Source organism: Ambystoma mexicanum, chromosome 6q (genome assembly GCF_040938575.1).
Source record: "Ambystoma mexicanum isolate Mex_15411 chromosome 6q, UKY_AmexF1_1, whole genome shotgun sequence".
NCBI classification, from domain to species: Eukaryota; Metazoa; Chordata; class Amphibia; order Caudata; family Ambystomatidae; genus Ambystoma; species Ambystoma mexicanum.
This window is the reverse complement of record NC_090937.1, coordinates 496,155,911-496,180,319: the sequence shown is the minus strand read 5'-3', so window position 1 is coordinate 496,180,319 and position 24,409 is coordinate 496,155,911. Positions and strand designations below refer to the sequence as shown.

General features: G+C 48.2%; 1 protein-coding gene across 35 annotated transcripts in view; it reads right to left on the bottom strand.

Annotated features, from left to right (window-relative positions):
- ANK2 (ankyrin 2) overlaps window positions 1-24,409 on the bottom strand; it is a 1,645,279-nt gene that overhangs the window by 768,264 nt on the left and 852,606 nt on the right. The window lies entirely within an intron of this gene.

Genomic DNA, 24,409 nt, shown 5'->3' with positions numbered 1-24,409 from the left:
GAGCATTGACCGGAGGCAGCCTGAACCAAGAGGCTATGGTTCTGGTAGATTTTTATGCTGGTTCTTCCTGAAGTGGTAGGGCCAGATAGTAAATGGGTTTTGACTGAGACCTCATTTTTGTTTTGACATACGACGAGCACCCTTAGTTTAGTTTATAGGCAGTGAAATCCTTCTTAGCGATAGGGACGTACAGACATTTTTCCATTTATTTTAAAGAAAGCCACTTGAAATGCAAGCCTCGAGTGTGACTCCTTCTTCTGGTACGCCAAAATACCAAACCTGTGATTAACTGTCAGATAATGCACGTGTACAGAGGAGCTTTATATTTAATTAGTCAATTATTCAAACCCATATTTAGAATACTGATCACAACTAAAGGCAAATGTCGGCAATCATACTGAGGTTATCACAAGCTAGTGGGAGGCAATATATACGATGAGGTTGTAGCCCCCCTCTAAGTATTGATGGACTCGAAATGTCCCTTAGACTTTTTCTTGGTTTTGAGGCGACCATGGTCTCAATACCAAAATGTAACTCTCCGCCTCATACCCTAACCGGCACCCACTCTCTCTGCTAGCTCCCTACAGAAACAGTTTCTCTCTAGCACCCGGCATCCTCCTCACACTACAGCTGAGATACAGCAAATATCCACTCGCACCCAACACCCTCACGTTCTCTTTGACCTTCATGCTGCACACTGACCTACACACACACACACACACCACCTCACCATTGGGGTGCTCACGCAAGCTGGATGAAGAAATCGCCACTGGCTGCCGATAAGGCAAAGAATAATTTGGAAGCTTCTCTGCCTCGTGTTTAAGTGTCCTATCTTTCGGCAAAAATTCATCCTTAGTTCACAGCTCGACCCCTCAAATCACTGTTTGCTGGTGGTACCTGCATCCCAATTTGTTCATAGACGTGTTTTGGTTTTGGGACCAAGTTTCTAGAATTCACTCCCCTTTGACCTTAGATTGATTAACTCTTATCTCTTATTTAGGAAAGATCTTAAAACGTTCCTCTTTCGGTCATTCGGTTTTTGCTTGTCTTCTGCACTATTGTATGTACGACTGAAAATATACTAACATCTGCGCCGACATGCTGTTTATTCTGCCCAGTTCCTGCCATGCAAGCAGATATATGCTCGATAAATGAACTAAAACTCAACCGATATGTAGCAACTCAACCACGCTCAGCTCTCAACATGCAGAACCAGTGGCTTCATAGACCCTTACACGCGTGCACAGTATATTGCTCCACTCAGCAACACAACACCATATTAGCAACAGCAAACTTGATCTCATCCCGCTAGGCCAATAACCGGTATGTCTTTGTTTCATCGACAGTCGTTTTTTCGCAAGGTGTTTTTGGGATAACACTTTGCTGAAAAAATTAATTGACATTTTTTGGGGGGTGGGAAATGGCTGATAAGGGTTTGGGGAACAGTAACAAATAAAACTTGGTGGTGGAGGAAGGGATTGGGGCAACCCCCTCCCCCTTTAAATAAAAAAAATAAAAAAATCAATGACTTTTTTTGGCAAAATGCATTCTTATAAACATCAGTCGGAAAAATGACTGTTGATATGACATAGAACCCCAATAACCATCCCAGGACTCAAATTGGCAAGAGGCCGTGCAACTGGCAGAAAACCTGCTATATACAATCACATTACACAACATAAGTCACTCAGGCAGCCCCTAAACTAGTTACCAACCCGTCACCCACCCAAACACTGCTCTGCAATTCAAGGATTAAAGGCTTTATGCAGTCTGTGGAGATCACATCATCATCGTTGCCTTGGCTTAAAAGTCTTTCATGAATTCTCCCTGGTTTCTAGCTAAGTATGATTTCACAACACGAATAGGACCTTCAACAGTTTGGCTGGAATTGAAATGAGCCTTTAAGTAAAGCAGGTGGTATTTTCCTGTGTGGGGATGGCTGATAGCTGTATAGGAGATGGCATACATTCCAGAGTGGGATCTGAATGGATGCATTGAACATCTATCCTGGGTAACGTTCGGCCATTGCATATGAGGAACTCACATTCTTTCTGTCGCAATGGCCCCTTCCCAGTGAAATTGAATATATTATTGCTTGCAGATACTAGGCCCCTTTCCCTTAGCACTTACACAGAGGAAGTGACATGCTTGGATGGGGGACAGTGAGATCACACTGTAGGTGCTCTGCCAGTGGACACAGCGGCTAATGTGGCGGTGAATCGTGTGTGCACACCGACCGGAGGAGGAAGGCGCACTCAGTATACACCCACTGAAAAAAACTTGATATGATTGGCAACTGCACTCTGCAAAGAAATGTATGCACATGCACAGCTAGAAGGATTGTGGCTTCTCTCCTGAACCTCACCGTGCAGGGGAGTATGCGGTTTCCATAGAAACAGAAATACCAAATTAACTTAACCATCTGTGCACTGATAAGATCATCTGCAGAAATGAGCCCCCATCTTGGAATCTGCGAGAGAAGATATGGAAGAGAAATAGAAAGATACAGTGCGGGCCTTGTTGCAGTATGTGATGTCCATGCACATTACGCATGCGCAGGCGTGCATATTGTGCTGTGGGCTCATGCGCCTTCCACACACCACTTCAGAGAAATGGTGCTTGTTTAGATGTGGGAAGGGTGAAGACTTTGTAAATGCCAAAAATATTTTGTACATGTGTATTTGATTACAGGTAGGACCATCAGGTACCGATACAGAGGATCCGACCACTAATACAGTAGAGTAGGGCAACTAGAAGTTAGGGGTTTCCAATTCTCTTCATGAAAGCGCAATGATTGTCAATCTAACAACACTCTGCTCTGCAGACCGGCCAAATGCTCCTGCTCCACAGTAGCCTGGTTCTAGCTACTTCCAACGGGTTCTAGCTCGCTAAGGTTGAATCAATGGATGCCATTTCACCCAATTTTTCAAACACATTGGTGCCTGGCTATAGAGAGCTTTGTGTGTCAGGGTGAGCCACTTACAAGTGACCCGTGCCTTCAGAGGAAGCCAGTTCAGCCTTCTTAACCCCTGTGGAGAAAGGTTCCGGTGTGGGTGTTTCCATGCACCCAGAATGCACGCGTGTCCAAAATCCGCAGCTCTCCGGGGGCAGTTTGACGATACGCTTTCACACAGTATTGTGATCTTGGACCCCAGCCATGGCATTATTGGAATTCTGCTTTGTGATATCATGAGCCGGTCTCTCCTTTATTTAACCATGTGTACGCTAGTCGCTTTTCGAGGTCATCGTATACATCGATAATCGCGCGCCAGTGAGCTAGCAGGGAACCATATCAGGTGGGGAAACGCCAGCCATGTTAAATATCCGAAGAGAAGCTCATTCAAAGTATCCAAGCCACAGATATTTCACGGTAGCCCTACCTCCATTTATTACACTTGACGTCAGTGGATTGGCTTATTCCTTGACCTCCAGGGTAACTGCATTATTCAATAAAACCGGGGTCGTGTCCAAAAGGTAACGTGTCGTGGAAGTCTGTTTAAAACCCTCTTGGGGTGTAAATAAAATGCCCTTCCATGGTGGAGTGGGGATACATTTTAACGCATAAGAGCAATGCAATCGTCAACAATGAGTATTAATTTCTACGGGAGATGGAGGCGAGGAGGAAAAGCGGGTGAAGGATGGATGATGGGCCCTGGAATGGAGTCTGTGGGCAGAGTTTGAGAAGCAGACATTGACAGTGGAGGTCCGAGGAAAATGTCAGAGAAAAACGAGATGAGTCGCAGAACGCGCCCCCTGACCACCATACTGCAACCCCATACAGCAACCGTGCCGTGAAATATAATAGCATTACGGTATAAGCAAGAGCTATTTTTGTAACCTATACTTCAAAAAAATAAAAGAAGTAAATAGACACAGGAAGCAGACGATATTATTGCAAAAAGTAATTCCTTTTCTTTATTACAGGAACATGTTAATTGACTACGTAAAGTGCACCCTCCTAGATTTTTGAATAGTGTACACTGAAACCAGAATCACTACTGGGGTCTCCCAATTATGACAGGTAAGGCACAGTGGCCATACACAAGTGGGAGGGAAATTCAATACCTTAGATTAGAATGGGGTCCGTAATATATATGATAAGGTAATACCCCCATGGAATACACTCTTGACATCAAAAGTGACTCTTAAAAAAGTTCACATTTGAGACCGTTGTTTGTCAAATACAAATCGCTCAATTTATTAATTCATTTTATTAGCATCTTACATTAAATACAAACTTTGAACAACTATTAAAAAATCTTTTTAGGTCTATAAGGTAGATAAATTGATTGAAATGTACATGTCTTCACATAGTTCTCAGACAAATTCCAAACACACAAATGTGAGCCCGTCGCCACATAGAATGGCGGAAAATCCACGGAACCATTTCAGACACTGCTTGTAGCATTAACATGAAACTTGAATCAGAGTTAACCTCACGAACAAGGGATTACTCTATTAAACGACTCATCCAATAGCTAGGAATCTAGTGCTCCATTTCTCCTCTTTTTATCGATGGGATTGAACAGCCACATTTATATCCGGGTGAGCTCGCTTCGCTCAGGCCTGCAACTCGGTCCCAGGGCATTGCCTGACCCAGTAATGCCCCCGCCCCTCAGAGTTCATTGCTAAGAATGCTTCAAAATGGCAACTTAGCGGCCACGCAGAACACCAGCCCTTACCTTATCGATTTCTAAGGGAATTTACCCCTTATATAGTAAGTCTTTTTCTGTGCATACCCCCATACTTTTCTCTTTTGCTTATTTCTCATGGTAACTGATTAAGGAGCCTAACCGCATTTTTCTCTCATAAAGGGATTTGGTTAGAAGATATCATTTGTCACTGAATGTTCAAGAGGGCAATTGGCAACATGAGTTTCCAGTGAGTACTGGCGGTTTGTTGTGATATAATGGACTCTTGGACAGTTTAGCAGCATCACAGTAATTGACTAAGAAGTCTCATGGCACTTTTCTCATATGCGGGGATTTGGTTCCAATGTGTAATTTGTCACTGAACGTTTAAGAGGACATTTGGGAACATGGCTTTTCACTGAGTACTATCTATGGTGGCTTTGGATGTTTAGAATTTAGGATAATATTGTTCAATTAATCTTCACCAGGCTTTGTTTTTGAAGGTACTGATAGCATTTATTTATTCTCTTTTCAGGGAACATATCAGAACAAGAGTTCCGTCATGAATAGCAGGCACTGCACTGTGGGTCTAAGCAGATACTCTGATAATACTCCAGTCCTGATCCTTGCATTTTAAGGTCTGCAATATTTGTTATCACTCAACAGCTTGTTTATGTTCTCCTGTGTTTATTGCAGGTTTTTTCCGTTTTTTTCATTCTATTTCCTTCTTTTCTATGTTTTTTTTAAAATCTGTAATATTCTTATCTTCATCTTCCAAACTATTCTCTTCACTCTCCAACTCTGTAGAATCACCAATTGGATTATTATTACCACTTATGTAATTTGCATATGAGTGTGTGTTTTTACCTGGGCAAAGCCCCGGGTAGGGCGCAGTCGGCACATTTATAACCTCATTGATACAATAGGATGATGGATTATTTAGCATTCATCAAAAGAGGAATGCTTTGTCAGTTTAACATACCCTAGTGCACAGATTTTCTGACATTTTGGTATATATATATATATATATTCAATTTGATTTCAATATATATGTCATAAACATATATTTCTTATTGTCAATTATGGTCAATATATTTATAATTTACACAAAAGAGCGCATGCTGTGAGGTTACGCTTGTCTGTCGTCCCTAGGGCATTACCTGAGCCGGGAATGACCCTGCCCGTCGGAGTTCATTGCTTAGATTTTGTTTTTTTAATGGTCTCCCTATGTATGTTGATGACAATCGACTACATTTTATATTGGCATGAGCAATGGTGATTGCTTGCCGGTAGCAAACAGTTTCATACACTTGAAGTAATGAATGAATACAAATCTGCCCTGCCACAACACCTCAACAGAGAGAGATTGCATGTGTTTGCCATTTACACCCAGACCCTGTTTGCCCACCACCTGCTGCCCATTGATGCTGTGCCCACCACCTGTTCCCCGGCAGAACGTGTGTAATCCGGCAGTCGCCCTGGATACCTTATTGTCATGGAATGGAAGACCACTTGGGACTACCTGGAGGGGTCCTCGCAGACATCCCTGCCACGCTAGCATCTGGGTGTTTGCACTGGCCATGCATCGTCTTAATTATTGCAGTGGGAGTACCTGCCGGGTTACCTGGCATAATTCCATATAAGTATTAACTGGCACCAAAAGATGCCGACCCACCAGGGCAGTTACAAGCAATTCCATGAGGGACCCCCCCACCCCAATTGCAAGGATCCTCCTCCCTGTATAACTCTTGCCCACCACCCCTCCCCCACAAACCAAAGTGGCTAAAATGTAGAAGAGTACTGAAGACTCCCAACATTGGCCTATGGCACAGGGAGCAGACATTTAGTTTTTGGGGGGACGCTCTCATATTTACATTGCATGTCTCCCTGTTCTGACAGGGATTACCGTGAAAAGATGGAACGTAAAATACCTAATGAAAAACAGGGATTACCGTGAAATGATCGAAAATAAAATAGCTAATGATAAATGACAATTTTTCTTCCATCAAATTTGTTTTAATAATGTGGGGGGGTCCCTCCCACACTTCCCCCACCTTCACCTATTCCCTTACCCCAGCCCCATCTATATATTAATACAAATGTACAAAAATACCTAACAAATTCGATCAAAAAAATTAGATCTGATTATTTCCGCGGATTCGTTCTGACAGCGCTGTGAAAGTAGCGAAATGAAGAGATTTTTCGAAAAAGCTTCCAATTCAACTCTTTACTAGAGCCCTGCTGGGGTTAGTGCTGTGTGTGGGTCTGGGTAGAGCTTCAGGGAAAGCCAGTCTGCATGGGAGTAAGGTACGGTGTAAACAAAAGTGTCTAATTGCTGCCGGGAGGTCAGATGGAAAAAGAAAAAAGAAAATATGAAAAGGAAGAAGGCTAAGACAATGTGCAGAGACGTGATGGACTACAAGAAAAAAAAGCGAAGCAGGTGGAGAGGAAGGAATACGCATTGCATTAAAGTAAGAAGCAGTGTGAGGCGGGGCGGGCATAGAGTGGGAGGCGATGTATTAGAGAGAGAAGGAAAGAATACAATGCAAAGTATGCCCAGTGTTATGGATGAGGGGAACAGAGGCATGTAAAGGGACATATATAATGGGAGACGAAAAGCAAAACTCGGAAAACAACATGCATGTTTGGAGTGAGGGTAGAAAGAAAGGGAATCAGATATTCAAGGGAGGCCCGGGAAAAAAAAGCCACCTAACCTTTTAGGATGGCGCAAGCACATCTCAAACCCTTGATGCGCCCACATATTACATAGTGCACTCATTTACTCTTCTCCAAATATGCCTTGAAACACATCCCAATGAAGCCCATTCGCCTTATTTATTTATTTAATTTATATTTATAGAGTGCGCAGCGGCCCTGAGGAAATGTGGCACTGTTTCAGAGGTTTCACTTGAGTACAGATTTCAGAGACAACAAACATTTGCATGGTACATCACAGTGAAAACAGTGGGTATGTTCCATGGTTACAGGGGAACTTCTTTAGGTACAGTCCAGTTGAAAAGCTTTGTTTTCAAGGCTTCTTACATCATACATTCTATAGTCCACCCGGCAGGAGTGACTTACATCCAGACTATCACAAAACATTCCGTCTGTGGCGCGTACCCTCTATCCTATGAAGCATCCGCTCCTTTTTCTTCCGCAGACTAAGGCCTGGATGTCCCTGAATGCCCCGGGGTCTGAATGCACGGCCCCCGCTGGATTTACCGCGCTCTACCGCTCTCTCTGAGAGAGCCCCACTTCATGGGTTACTGTATTAAAGCGTCCCTTTCATGCTGAACGAGCTCTAAGCACCACCCAATGCTAGAACGTCAGCTGGGGGGGTGATGGGGCAGCAGGCTGATGGCATTCCTGCAAAGGAACGCTGACGCTGGCCGGCTACTAGGAAATGTCGCGAGATCTGACAACCAGAGCGGCCTGTGGGAGCTGGGGGAACAATGGCCTCTTGTTTCTCGGAAACGACTGGAGTCGTTGGGGCTGGTCACCCAGGAGGGCCACATTTTCATGTGTTGCCAAGCTTGGTTAGGGGGCATGATATTCAAAGACATGGCACGTCCAAGCACGAGGGAATCTTTGACCTTTAAAGAAAGACATTTGCAGAAGGCTGCTACTTTCCCAGGCTACTCCCGCATGGGTCAACACGATGTCCTTCCAAGGGATCGTGCCACAGCAGGGCCGGGATGGAGCACAACAGAGGCAGGACTTTCCATCAACAGCCCCGGAACACACTCCATCCACAGTCTCGTCCAAAAGAACAAGGCCACCTTCTGTGGCAGGCATCTATGGGGAGAGGAGAGCCAGGGGGCCACGGCGAAGATCACAGTATGCCTGCATCAAATTCCTAGAGTCACCTAGCACAAAACACATACTAGAGGTCACTTGTACACTTGTGTCTAATCCCCCATGTTATGTCTAAACCCCCAAAGTCCACAACTCCCCACACCACACTGAATCCTGTTAATGTGCCTGTGGACACCTGAGGTTCACACATGTACACACCACGCAGAAACCAGTGGCAGATTTAAGGCAAAGGGCCCCGTGGGCAGCACCTGACAGAGGGCCCTAGGTGGGCGGGTCATGGAGGCGGAGCTTAGGGTGGGCGGAGTTAATTGAGGTAACAAGTGCACAATGGCAAACTTTAGGGACAAAAGCTATTTTTTATGAAGTTGTCTTTATTACAGTTGCCTAGGCAACTTTTGTTATAAAATAAAATCATCTACTCTCGACACACTAAACTCTAGTTAATGATCATTATTGGTTATTTTGTCAACCATTATATATAGACATATTCACATACAATAATCGCCCAACCAAAGTTGCCACTGATTTATCAACCTCAGAAGGATGAAAGGCTGAAGTCTCAAGTAACAGTGCTTTGAGGATATTGGGTCAGTTACGCTCCACAAACGGGGGCCTTGGAGAGGCAGGGGGGCATGGAGACACAAACGGGGGCCTTGGGGAGGCAGGGGGGCATGGAGACACAAACGGGGGCCTTGGGGAGAGGTAGGGGGGCATGGAGACACAAACGGGGGCCTTGGGGAGAGGCAGGGGGGCATGGAGACACAAACGGGGGCCTTGGAGAGGCAGGGGGGCATGGAGACACAAACGGGGGCCTTGGGGAGGCAGGGGGGCATGGAGACACAAACGGGGGCCTTGGGGAGAGGCAGGGGGGCATGGAGACACAAACGGGGGCCTTGGAGAGGCAGGGGGGCATGGAGACACAAACGGGGGCCTTGGGGAGGCAGGGGGGCATGGAGACACAAACGGGGGCCTTGGGGAGAGGCAGGGGGGCATGGAGACACAAACGGGGGCCTTGGAGAGGCAGGGGGGCATGGAGACACAAACGGGGGCCTTGGGGAGGCAGGGGGGCATGGAGACACAAACGGGGGCCTTGGGGAGGCAGGGGGGCATGGAGACACAAACGGGGGCCTTGGGGAGGCAGGGGGGCATGGAGACACAAACGGGGGCCTTGGGGAGGCAGGGGGGCATGGAGACACAAACGGGGGCCTTGGAGAGGCAGGGGGGCATGGAGACACAAACGGGGGCCTTGGGGAGGCAGGGGGGCATGGAGACACAAACGGGGGCCTTGGAGAGGCAGGGGGGCATGGAGACACAAACGGGGGCCTTGGGGAGGCAGGGGGGCATGGAGACACAAACGGGGGCCTTGGGGAGGCAGGGGGGCATGGAGACACAAACGGGGGCCTTGGGGAGGCAGGGGGGCATGGAGACACAAACGGGGGCCTTGGGGAGGCAGGGGGGCATGGAGACACAAACGGGGGCCTTGGGGAGGCAGGGGGGCATGGAGACACAAACGGGGGCCTTGGGGAGGCAGGGGGGCATGGAGACACAAACGGGGGCCTTGGGGAGGCAGGGGGGCATGGAGACACAAACGGGGGCCTTGGGGAGGCAGGGGGGCATGGAGACACAAACGGGGGCCTTGGAGAGGCAGGGGGGCATGGAGACACAAACGGGGGCCTTGGGGAGGCAGGGGGGCATGGAGACACAAACGGGGGCCTTGGGGAGGCAGGGGGGCATGGAGACACAAACGGGGGCCTTGGAGAGGCAGGGGGGCATGGAGACACAAACGGGGGCCTTGGGGAGGCAGGGGGGCATGGAGACACAAACGGGGGCCTTGGGGAGGCAGGGGGGCATGGAGACACAAACGGGGGCCTTGGGGAGGCAGGGGGGCATGGAGACACAAACGGGGGCCTTGGAGAGGCAGGGGGGCATGGAGACACAAACGGGGGCCTTGGGGAGGCAGGGGGGCATGGAGACACAAACGGGGGCCTTGGAGAGGCAGGGGGGCATGGAGACACAAACGGGGGCCTTGGGGAGGCAGGGGGGCATGGAGACACAAACGGGGGCCTTGGAGAGGCAGGGGGGCATGGAGACACAAACGGGGGCCTTGGAGAGGCAGGGGGGCATGGAGACACAAACGGGGGCCTTGGGGAGGCAGGGGGGCATGGAGACACAAACAGGGACCTTGGGGAGGGAGGGGGGCATGGAGACACAAACGGGGGCCTTGGGGAGGGAGGGGGCATGGAGACACAAACGGGGGCCTTGGGGAGGGAGGGGGGCATGGAGACACAAACGGGGGCCCTGGGGAGGGAGGGGGGCATGGAGACACTCACGGGGGGCTGGGGCAGGAGGGGAGCATGGTCCATGGAGACAGTCACGGGAGCATGGAGACACAAATCCCCACAATAGCTAAACTTACCCGTTGTTTCAGTAGGCAGGAGACAGCAAACAGCAAACACCACTCGACAGCCTCGACTCGAGCAGCACCTTCTCTTCTCAGCTGGGCCCAGGCAATGGAGATTACTTCTTTTTCCTCGTGGGATCACACCGCCGGCACATAACACTGCGTCACTGTGACGTAGACACGTCTCCTGGGCCAGTCCTGGCCCAGGATTGGAATGAACCCGGAGTGTTAAAATGAAAGGGCCCTGTTGTGTGGAAGGGGCGGGGCCCTGTTGTGTGGAAGGGGCGGGCAAGGGGCGGGCCCTGTTGTGTGGAAGGGGCGGGCCCTGTTGTGTGGAAGGGCCGGGGGGGCCCGGGGCGGGGGGGGGCCCGGTCGCCTTTTGTTTGCCTAGCGACCGTTAGATCCGCCTCTGGCAGAAACCTGTTAATGTGTGTCTAATTGTGTGTCTACACCTCTCCACCTTACATGATATGATATGATATGATAGTTTATTTATATAGCGCCTATACACAATGTGTTTCAAAGCGCTTCAAGGCAAGGGAGGAAACAAGGGGAAATATAATGACATTCTTACAGGCCATGAACAGTAAGGATGTGAAATTAACTATCATACTCGGCCTGACGACATTTCAGATAGTGCAAGAGCTAAGACATAGATAAGGAAGGGAGGGGGAGAGTGGGAAGGAAATGGAAACGGACAGGCGACTACTGTACTAGGCCTGACGACATTTCTGGTAGAGCTGGAGAAAAATTAAAGGTGAGAGAGAGGGGTGCAGAAAGGGAGGGGAGGAACAAAACAAGCGACTATCATACTAGGCCTGACGACATTTCAGATAGTTCTGGAGGGTGGATGAGGAGGAAAAAAACAGTAATGGGAGGGTGGAGGAAACAGACGAGGTTGCTATCATATTAGGTCCAGGGACAATTCTGATAGAGGTCACCTGTAAATATGTGTGCGATCTCACGAGGTACACAACTTTACACATCACAATGAAAACTGTTCGCTGGTACACGGGAACACAACACCTCACATCGCACTGGTATCTATTAATTGGTGAACAGAGCTATATTTAAACACAAAATGATAAAGCAACGGGCCAGAAACTATATGATATACCTTAAACAGCAATGGGGAGACCAAGGAGACTTCTGGCACCACACACGTCAGTAAGATGGTTCTAGGGGATGTTTTGCTGCCTGCTTAACAAACCATTCTATCCATTTCTGGGTTGCCCCTGTAACATTGATGAGTTTCAATGTTGAGAGCAAAATGTCACGGTTGACAGTTTCGAAGGTCGCTAATAAATCTAATACAATCAAGGACTGTGAGAAACAGGAGGGCATCCTCACACCTACCCCCCTTGGATCCTCTTCTTCGAGAAAGGTCATCGCTTTTGGATCCTGATCCTGGGGGTGGAGATGCGAGAGAGAATCCCCTGGTTGGAGAGTCCTTGGGGGTTGGGGAGAGGATGTCCGCAGGTGAGACATGGATCCCCCTTTTCCTTGTAACAACCAAACTTACCCTCCACTACCCTCCCCCTGCCTTTATATCCTGTTGCCAATCCCACTCTATCATTCTCCCTCCGTCACACCACTATAGTACTGAGACGAGGAGGAGGTGACTAGGAGTGGTACACGCTAACATGTAATTTCACCACTCAGGTACTGAGACGAATAAGATGCCAGAAGACTGTTGTGAGGGTCAGGCATGTTCAGAGAACACCAGTAACTATGGTCAGGCAAATGGGCTAAGGACTCACACCTGCAACCTGTTAAGTGGTTGCAGGTACATAAAAGGTAGAGCCGACAGGAGAGAAGCCGGGCTGGTTGTGTCGGGCCTGCAGGGAGAGAAATCCTGTCAAGAAGGAGGCTGCTGAGGCAGGTCCTGCCTGGAGGCCTGGACGCAGGAAAATATTCTGCAGATACGGAAATGACAAGGCCCGGGCGGGCCGCGGGAGGGTCACAGCTGTTAGAGCCTCCTTGGACGGGTGCACACAGCCGGAGCTGTGGGGCATGGAAAAGATGCTAGTGCTGCAAGCTACCGGCAGCGTCCGCGCGTGATGAGCAGAGCTGCTGGTAACCCACCGAGAGTTTTCCAAAGTGTGAGCAGTGCTCGCAACACTACAGAGATGTGGAGCAGAGAGCAAGGAAAGAAGACGCCCGGAGCAGCTGCCAGGGGCTGGTGAGTGAACAAAAGGGAACACTCGTACCAGGGCTGTGAGGAAATTGACTATCCACATGATGGGTGTACACTTGCCTGGACTTTTTTTGACATTTTAAATAAAATGGAATGATGGTAGATCAACCTCCAGAAAACGTGTGGGGCTAATCTGCACACATTTTCCTATGCTCAACGCACAACATACACATAGACCTGTGTACTCTGGGTGGACACAGCCTAAAGGCGCAGTCCCCTCTGTCATATTTAGTTGGGATCTGACAGGTGGAGTACACAATGCATCTCGGAAGGGGGAGAGCCAAAACCTTCCTTCTGCCATGGCAAGCCAAATGAACTAACAATTAACTAACAGCTCCATGGATCTGCCCGTTCCCTTTGTTAGCTGCTGATGGCAGCCTTGCATACTAATCAGAGTCAATTCAAACAGGCCCATGGGGGGCCTGGTCGCAGGACTATCAAAGGACAGGAAAACCCCAATACCCCTTTGATATGCACTGTGTCAGCCTGAAGCCAGCTCCCACCTCTCAGTATCAAGGGCAGTGACCTGTCATGTCTGGGACAAGTGTTTACAGTAGTCACCCATTCAGAGGGTAGGAGTATGTAATTTGATGGAGACAGAAAGTCTGTTCTCTCCACAGCCTCAAGGAGGCCTGTTGCTTTAATCAAGAACCACAGAGAGCTCAATTAACCAGAGAGACACTTTGATCCAAAACAGACAGGAAAGTGGGTGGGTCTCATTATCACATGTTTTCACCCCTTTACCTTTTCTGTTGCAAAGCACTCTGGTTACGACCTCATGCATACAGGAGAATGTTGGTGGGGACCCAGGATTGGTCCATTAAGGTAGGCTTAGCGTACACCAATCACTGGGGCCCATTAAGCTTTAAACAAGGGATGAGCCCCTCTTTGGGAGATCATATGAAGACTTTGCAAGGAGTAACAAGAAGAACACATTTGGACGCTGGCTGAAGGTACAGTCTGCCTTACAGCTTCCGCCAGTTAAGGAAAGCCAGAATTTCTAAAGAAGCAAGATCCCTCCCCTAAACATCTCCCGGGGAACGAGGGAGATACTGAATCCAGAGGACCCTCCAGCAGCTCCACAACCAGTACCCAGTCAGCACACAGCGTGCTCTGCTAGGCTCTGCAAACAAGCTTCCTAGGTGGGAAGTGCCAGAGAGTCTTTAACCAAACCAAGGACAAGGGCATTGCCTGCAACACTCTCCTCAGCTCTGGGACGTCTGCCTTAAAGGACGACAAAAGCCCAGTTAAAATGAAAGGAGGAGTGCATCGACAAGCATCAACAACGTCCATCTTAAAGGACATTTTCGAGCCAGTTGAGGCCCTCGAGCTACCACCAACTGCACTGCCGACTGTTCTCACACCGGAGTCGCTAACGTCGTCCGAGATGCCTCGACCAGTGCTTCAGACCCGCCAACCAGCACTGAGATTATTTCTGACCCTGAGTTGCCATGTAGGCCAGCCTGCAGCCATCCGCTCAACTTCGCTCACCGAACTTCCTGACGCCTGGTACCCGCAGCTGTCTCCCATCTTGAACTCTGTTGCAGAGCTGCAAAGCACCCTGAAACTGACTTGACCCTTTTGAACACCTAGAACTTCTGCAAGCACAAGGCACATTGTGGGTCTGTCCCGTTGGTCCTTCTCCGAAGCCCCTAGTGACATTTTACGACCCATTGCTCTCTTTGTGCTGAAACCAAGTATTCTTGAACTAGTGGGATTCATTTTTTTTTTATTTGTATATGTTCCAAATGGAACTTTACAAAAACTCTTGTTCCTGTATTTTTCAAAAATGCCTCAGCCTAGCATTTTCAATGTTTCTTGGATGATCTTCACCAGGGCAATTTGCCACGTTGTTCTGTCACCACCGATTAGTCTGAGCCACCATTGGTTGGGGTTGAAGTGTCCATTTGCCCAGAAGTGTCGAGGTAAGCTGATCTTATCGTTTGGTTCTTTGGGCAGGCCATTAACAAGTGGCGTATGGTTTCCTTTTCTGCACCACAAAAACGGCATTTGCGATTAATTACTTTACCGACTACCCTCTTTCAGTATCACAAGTGCATCCCTTTTCCTTCTTGAAACTGTCTTTCCTCTGCATTCCTCTACAGGGTGGGTTGTATTTTGGAGTGTGCTAGAACTGTCTGTTCAATAATAATAAAGTTGATATGTGTATACAACCTTGACTGGACAGTCCCTTGTATGATTGGGTAATAATTATATTTTTGCTGTGTTGCAACTAACCACCGATCCACGGCCTTGCAGAGATAAGACTGTCGTTCCATCCATGTTACCAAAATTGGACAAGGAGGTTTATCATTTACTTGCGTTTCGGAACTGTTTGGATCCCTTCTTGTGTACTAGAGGTGTGGGCCTGATTGATGGTTTAGAAACCGATATTCATTCCTGGACCACTGGTGCCTCGTAAATTGACTCGTCACAACCAGCGTACTATGATTAGTGCTGCTGATTTTATAGCTTATTGAAACCATGTGTTCTAGGATAGCTGTATGGTCTTTTGTAGACCAAGACTCAGTAATAAATAAGCTATCAATGTTGTGTTTCTCTATGAAGTCATGTATCTCTGTTCTGTGTTGTACCTCTGAATGTGAATTTGTTAGAGAATATTGGACTATGAGTGACTTTTTTCAAGTTTAGTAGTGTATTTCTAATCATACATGATTTAGGAAGGAAGTTATTTGGGGATGGTAGGGGGTAATAAAGAGTTAACTTCTGAATCAACACCTTTTTCTGCATCTAACTGCAACTATGGGTTCCATCATTTCTTAAGAAAAGTGGGAGTATATCCTAATAAAGTAGAAATTTGGGCAGATGTTCCCACTTGACCTGTCTGTGCATGGGACCAGACGCGTTGCCGTTATTGCTCCTCTGCATGCTGCCTGCACGTGTGGCAGCTGCATGGATGCCACATCAAGCTTTAAATAGCCTGTTGGCTGGTTTCAAAGTGGCTCCTAATGTAGAACCATAAGAAGGACTTATTAAATAAAATACGAACAAAATAAGACCAAGTGTTGAAATAATTGCCCTGTGGCCCACATTTTTAACAAGCATTGGCAATGCCAACAGTTTGTGGTTTTGTGTAGGCATGGGAAAGGCACTTGCCAGCCAGTATTAACTACCCATTGTTGGTAGCAGGTGCAACATTGTGTGAGTATCTGGACATCTTTGCCAATGCATGTTTGAAACAGGACTTCAGTGACTTTGCCAATGCTTGTTTTTAACGGGACTTCATTGAAAGACATACAGAGTGTTCATAAATCGAGTGGCTGAAGGAAGGCCCGGTAAGACATTTTTACTATACTAGTACCACATTTACAAATCCAATTAAGTCATTAACTCTCAGAAGACTGCTTTGAACAAACACTGGCAGCCACTTTGAATGCAAAGCCTGATGGTAAGGCTTGATTAAAACAAGTTCAAAGAGTTCCCATGAAGAAGGGTTTTGGGCATCCATGGGCAGGAATGGGTGGGAAGGGCCATGGGCAGGCAATGGGTGGGCACACAACCAAACAGCACCTACAGACTCTGTGTCCGTCCTCATATGCCATTCCTACCTATCTGTAATCCAATGCAATAGGGTTGGCCTATAGGTGTTGCAAGCGATACCTTATAGCCCAAACTAAAAAGCAAGAGAACATCAATTAAATGGAAATTAAAATACATTTCTAAAACCACTAAAATTAGTTGAAGCAGCTCAAACTCAGTGTTCTGTTCCATCGTATGTGCTGCACAGAGACAGCATGAAGCTTTGCATGGTCTACTCAAGATGGGCCACAAAATAGATACAAAGGAAGGACTTATTGAATAAAATCTGAACAAATTAAACAAAGTGGTATAAAATACTGTCCAGGTGGACGCTTCTCTTTACAGGGTCTGTTCCTAGCCATAGTAAGTACCCAACAGTAAGAGAACTATTAAATGCAAATTAAAATAACTTACTAAAAACACTGAAACTCTTGAAAGCACCTCAAACCTGAGGGTTTCTCTGCCCTCAGCATGAACTCTGGGTTCCCATTTTTTACCAAGGACTCTCCCGTGTTATCTTCTAGGTTGTTTGCCTGTTTTGGTGCTTTATGTAGCACCAACATGATGGCATGCAGCTGCTTCTCAGTGGTTTGAGTCAATGCAGGATTGACATCAAAAGATCATAACGCCATTACATTAAGGCAGTGTCACTTTAATTCTGACTTTGTGAGCCATGCTCAGGGCGGTGTCTATCATGGCCTATCAGACTCGGATGCTCTCAGTGCCTGGCCCACTAGGGGTTCACGTCCCCCGAATACTATAAGGGTCTCCGTTTGTAGGACCCTCAGTCTAGAAAGATCCCAGCACCTGAACCCTGCAGATTCGGAGAGCATCAGTGTCAAAGGTGCGGCAACTATATGCACATTAGTGTCAATGCCATGGATGACGTGAAGGTCTCAGCGACGCGTCATGGCCTACCACACGAGGGCAACCTGAAACCCTCACATTAAGAGGGACCATGTGTATAAGACCCTCTGGCTATGAGGGTTGCAGTGCGTAAACCTGTCAGACCAATAATATATCAGTGTCTGAGCCCTCAGAGAAGGGCAGCCTCGGTGCCATGGCCCCTCACACTTGTAGGATCTCAGCCTCGGCACCCCAAACATTGGGAGGGCCCCAGTGTCTTCAGCCTGCTTCCAGGCCTTTTCAATATGGCTGTTTCTTCTGTCTCTTTTCATCTTTTTTAATGGGCAAAGCGCCTACAGTGCCATGCCCTGGTTTACACCCCTGCCACTTTTCGATCTGTTTTTCTGTCGGTTGCGCTGTTCTTGCTGCTTTGGGTTGAGCCACGATACAAACACACAAATGAAATCATGTGACCAATCGGATTAGCTTACTGTTGCGTTAAAAGGAATGGCTCTCTAGACTAGGGGGCAGCGAGGGACACTCTGGGACTTCCAATGAGAGGGCGGGAGGGTGAGTGAGGCGATGAAAGCATCGGAGTAGGACGTCAAAAGGGGTTCTCACAACCATGCATAGCGAGTTACCGCATTGTACACTCTTATAAGGTGGCATGCGTCATTTTGTTACTGGAAATACAATTCAAAAGGCTCCACCACATAAAAGGCTGCTTAGCGAATCACATTTTGAGAAAATGCCCAAATTGTCTTTCTTTCCTTTCTCATGTGTTAAGCATGTCTGGCCGTCCAAGCGTGTACGTCAACCTAAGGACCGCGATTACAGTGCAAACAGCAGCGACAATATACAGAGGTGTATTACTTGAACAACAGTGTGTGGCAGGCACACAGGCATCGGCTGAACTGCGCATGCCGACTTGCAGGCGGGACGTCGCCCAGGAAAGCCACGCCCACAATCTGCTACAATGAGAGGCAGGGCAGTTTCTAGTCTATTTGGTGCCCCAGGGCGAAACACTAAATTGCACCGCCCCCTGTCCCGCGCCGCTCCCAGACTACACCCTGCAATTAAGTAGCTCCTACCCAACCAATGTGTTTTTGAACGATGAATGTGCTGCACATTTTTTTGCCCAATGTGGGCCAGCTTGATGTAGCCCACTATGTAGGCTTTGATTTCGACAGGGGGCTCTGATATGTTTCAACAGGTGCAGAACACCATGTAGTAGAGAGGGTAGATGTACAACGCTTCTCAGAATAGAAGCCTGTGACTTATATCAAGGCCGAGTACATGGTCTTTTGGCTCAAATGATGTTGAAAATCTGCTTCCTATGTTTCAATTTCTATATGATATGTTAGGCTGAGCGCTTATTGGATGGGGAACATGGGGAACAACCATAACGGCGGTTTAAGAAAACATTTGTGAAAGTGCAAATGCTGCTTGCACATGCAGAAATAGGAGTACATATGTATTTTCAAATACACAAACAGCGTTTTCAAATGATCACAACATATACTAACACTGCTTGAAAAGTTACGTTTCATTAATATGGATGACCACAAATGCTCAGTAAACAGGATGATCGGCAGCGCATGTACACGGGAGCAAACTGTACCAGGCATCTGTGCACCTAAACTAGCAACAGCAATGTTTGTCTGCACTGCGATCTGAGCTCATGCAGAGGAGAACTAACTGTGCCAGAATAATTAAGAAGAGCAATGACTCTAGCTAACGGTGAAAGAGAAGATCATAAGCAACGTTTTCTTTTACTTGAACCACACCCGGCCCAGCTGAAAGCAGTAGGGTGGCTTCATCGTATGGGATAGTTTCAATGTTAATAGGGGTATTTATTTATTCATGCAATGTTTTATACTTACTTATTTATGCAATGTTTGTCAGATACAGGTATCCGACAAACATTGCATAAATAAATAAATAACCTGGGTCGTGGCTGGGGACTGTAACTTCCTCTGGTGACCTCTTGCACAGGGTCACCAGAGGAAGTTACAGTTTGCTTTTCCTACAGAAGTGCTAGCCCTATCTTCATTATGGCGGCGGGCAAATGTCCTGTCGAGGATGCGGCCGTGGTCGTGGCTGGGCCGGGGGCCCCAGCTGAGCTCCACTTTTTGGAGACAGGCCCACTTAAAGCACTGCCCCCAACTATGAGACTGCAGCTGCCGTGCACAAAGACCCATCTCTCGGCATTCCCCAGGACTCTTTGATTATCCCTCTAATCCTGGTACACACGCACACCTGCAGAGAGGCAAAGCTGCCTACAATGCACGCCCACTACCCACACCCCAGTGCACCTGCCAGCCCATCAGAATGCAGGCAGGAAAGCATTCAGTGACTAATGGCCCATCATTAGTAGTTTTGGGCGCTCCATTCTGATGGGGGGGCGGGTGGAGGTGGCTGGTTTTAGCTGCAGGGGCAACTGAACTGTTTTTGTTGTGCTTATGAGGAAACAAGCACAACAATAAGCAGCCAATTAACACTATAAATGGACAAAACCTGGGACAAGCGACCAGAAAAAGAATAAGCGACTTCGCTGAAAAACAAGCCCAAAGTCGCTTATTTTATGCAGACATGGCAGCACTCCACCAGGCATCCATCTATGCCCCGAAGGAGTGGGACAAAAGCTGCGAGTATGGTGACCCGGTGCACGCACTTAATGTGAGTACATCGGAGGCAGCGCGGCACCTGCTGCCTCTACTCTACTCGAGTAATCGCACACAGCAGTGGTGCCCGCCCCAAGGTAAATGCGCCCCCAGGGCAATTCGAGCCACCACCAAGGTGGGCAATTGCACCCCTCGGCGATTGCGCAGCGGGCAGTCGTCCGCTTCGCCCAGGCCAAGAAACGGGCCTGATGATGTGGTGGGATCTTTAACGGTCCATTGAAATACTGTAGCAATGGAGCATAAAAGAGGACATACCAAGTGCGTTCAAATATTATCTCGCAATCCCCACCAAAATCGGGCACACAGCAGCGTGCTGCATGCATGAAAAATGCGAGGTCCCGGCTAACGCTGCAACCAGAACAGGAATCGGCGCAGGCCTTTGGCTGTGCGGTGGCTTGCACACCTTGACCCCGAGAACGCAAAACACCCGGGAGAAATCTGCTTTACAGAAGGGATGGGCAACGCTGCCAGGGCAGGCCCAAGCGAGACCGGGTAACTGCTGCCCCTCGGCAGCAGGCCCCAGAGAGGGGCAGCACCATCCCCTCCCCCTGGCACAGCTCGCCTCTCTCCCGCTACAAACAGGAGACATGCAGTCTCCAATTCTGCAAGTGCAGGAAGGGGGAGGTGTGAAAGAACACCTCACCCTTCCCCAATAACAAATGGGTGCTAAGCACCTAAGGGAAGCAAGGTCAGCCAGGCAGGGGAACAACAAAGAGGAGTGTCCCCCCCACCCACCACCCGGGGCTCAGAGAGTCAGCTACAAGCCGGCCTGAGGGCTGGCTTCACAGCCCCACAGATACACTACAAAGACCCAGGGGCAGCCCTGGGTCCTATATAAGGAGCTGATTCAGCCCAGAAAGATATAAGTTTGTTTGTGGACCCTGCATGGGGACCCAAACAGCAAGAGAGTTCACAGTGTACTCTGTGTCTCTCTCTCTCTCTTTTTCTTTTCCGCAAACCCTCCCACCCTAGAAAAAGGGAGAAGAACAACAGAAGGATAACCAGGACACCGACGGGTGACCACAACAAGTCGTGGGACAAAGTCGGCGGCACAGGCCTGAGGGTGTAACCTCAGGACCCGGGGCCCAAAAGTAATTTATGATTACTGATATGCAAATATTGTTTATTTCCATAACCATATATGTAACAATAAAGACCTACGGCCTTTTTATTGCCAACACTTGACCAAATGTTGTGGTGTAATAATTCATGTTGAGGGAGGGGGTCGACCAGACACACACCCACACCCCAGCACAACAAAGGTAAGGTTTTGCCTGCATATGGGTCCAGCAGTTACGTGTGGGAACACACCAGAACGCACTCAAGAAAGGGTGTGCTTGAAGGTGTAAGCTCCTGTTTAAGCCGCTGGCAGCTGGACGGCCTCACGCAGGACTCTGTGGGCCACCTCACCCTGTGAGGTAGCTTTGCGCGAGGCAGCCTGATAGCGAGCCCATCTTCTGTATGGAAGCCCATGTTATGGAGCAGTGCTGACATTAGGGTCCACATTGCTAGCCTCGCTGGGACTCCAGAATGGTATTCCAATAGTGCTGGAGAATACCAACAACCTGCTTTCAGATGGCTCTTCCTAGGCGTCATTTTCTTGTATAGCGCTATAAAGGGTAGATGTTACTGTTACCCCTCTCAACGGTATCCCTTATACTCGCCTCAAAAGAATGAAGGGAACTAAGGCTGCGTCAAGACACACGTGCAATGAAGGTTACAGACAAATCTCTAGAGAGTTTGCAGTAACCCCCTGAGTTACCCTACGGCCTTGGAAACGGACAGTGGGAGATAACTAAAAGCTACCTTAGTGCACGTGTATTTGCTGTCACACATCCCCATGTGGAAACGCTACCTGGATCGGGTAACTCCGCACACGCGTGTTTATTCTGATTCTAGACACTCTGCTTTTGTGTACAGAGTGATGAGTTCCGGGCAGATGAAGGGCTCTGCCCAGGATCACACGGCGCAGTGCATTGAGGAAGACGGGATTAGTCTCCGGCTTTACAGTGGAGAGAATTACCGCTTGCTACCTTACTCGCAGAGCGACGTAGCACCAGAAACACCCTCATTCCCACGTCCCTCAGAGGTGGGAATTGCCCAATTCTGGGACTGATCTAAAAACTAAGGCTGCGTCATACTACTCATAAATAAAGAGGCAGCACTTCTTTCAGGAAAATCACTCTGGATGGGACCAAAAGACGGGAGAAAGTAACCGTGAAAAGGACGCTTCCATTTCTTGGCGCCACGGGTGACAGCGCTGCCCTGTTCTGCTTTAAGCTTCCCGTTTTTTCCACACATATGAAGCCTAATTGACTTCAAAGACACCCCACATTAAAAGCGATAATGAAACACTGCCCACGTTACCACGTAAAGTCAATTTCCAGGGGATTACTGTTGCCTGCAAATAAAAAACTCAGGCTATATACTTCATAGCGGGATCGAAGTAAATTAGCCCTCTGGCGTAATGGTTTAAAACATCCCCAAAGCCTTGAAACCTACCCCGAGCTTAGTTCTGAAGTCAGACTTCTTGCCCCCGCGGGTCTCAGTTTGCCACTCATGTTATCATCCATTCCACTACAACCCCTCGCCACTTCCCAAACACATCTGCGTCAGACAAAGCTCCTGCAGCGAACCCTGCCAAAGTCTCTCTTGGGCATGAATATTTTCCCAGCTGATCAGTTGATCAGGATTATTAAATTACCCAAACCCCTATGTAGGCCGAAACATGTCTGGGGTTGCTTGTGTTTCCATGCAAGGGGACCTGGTCTAGCAGTTCAGGCTGGGCTGCTCCCATTGGTGGCAGTACCTGACTGATTTGCATATGGCTGGACCCCTTTTGCAATGGTGCAGATGGGCTAAAAAACAGTGGTGTGGACGGTTGCCCAGAGCAGTGCCATTGGTTCAGATTTATTAAAAAACCTTCCACCCACCACTTTATTGTTGTTATGGTTACCCAAGCCCCCCTCCATTTGTTTTCTTTTCAAGGCTTTGGCCAGGTCAGATGGACCCACCAAGGCTAGGCAAATGCGACAAGTGCTCTTCAAAATGGCAGTCTTCAACTCCACCCATGGGCCATTACTGCTGCAGCTACTGTTGCAACGGATCGATAAAGTGACAACAAAACGACGAACTGCACGCAACATCAAACTTTGAGCATGTGAGCAATGTCAGTTGGTAGCACACTGGCCCCAAGCCAAGATATTTTTTTATTTGGAGCGATACCAAATAAGCTCGATTTAGAAAGACTGCTCTGGGACCGCAGAGAGCGGTCTTTCTAAATCAAACTATTATGCTCCTGCCGCACACGATTACGCACAGGGGCTGACAGGCATGCCAGGACCACATAGGCGCTGTCGGTGGAGAATCGGTAAGTGTGTGTATGCATGTGTGTTTGTGTGTGTGTTTATGTGTATTTGGGTTTCAGGGAATTCTTGGGTGAGGAGGGAGACATCGGGGGCTGAGGAAGGGGGGGTTCTGGGGTGAAACTCCCCAAATTCGAGCACATCTCGCCTTAGAGGGTGGGGGCGGGGCAAAGCTATGTGATGTTTTCGATTTTTGCCGGCCGCCTAAAAATCGGTCGAACAAAATCGGTCTTTTTGTTTGGCGACCGGCAAAAAGCGAAAATATGACATAGAACCAGCACACCACCCGCACTGTCCCAACAAACACTTTGGCAGCAACACCTGCTGAGTTATTGGGTTATGTATTTGAGAAGAGAGACCGCCGTCCAGGTGTGTTGCTAGGTCTAGGCTAATGTCAGGAGCCTATTGGTTGTAGCCCCTGAGTATCTACCCGGGGCTTTAGGGCCCCTAGCCTCCCCCTAGCAACACCTCTGCCGCCGTCCCCAGTCTACGCGCTTCCATTGCCTGGTGCATTATATTTCCAGGCAGCTTTTCCTCCTAAGAAACATCCTTTTCACCCTATTTGAAAAATAAACCGCTCTTCTCTGTCAATGCCATTGGTTAGGGCATCAACAACTCTTAGACGGCCTTTTCCAGGTGCGCCCCTACCTGTAGGAATTCCCCCCCAGATAACTTGCCTCTTATCCCATTTTAATCGTTTTGGAATAAACGAATTGTAAACATGCCTGATTTCAAAGTATCTTGCAATGGACTTCCATTCACTTTCTTGCACCCCCAGAGCGTCATTGCCATTGTCTTCGTCACAGCGCTCCACACATTCCCTGGCTAGGCGCGTGCTCACACAAACATGCAAATACGCGATATGCACACAAAAAGAACAAGAACCCTTTTCCTCTGACGGAACCCAAGAACTCCGCACACCATATCAT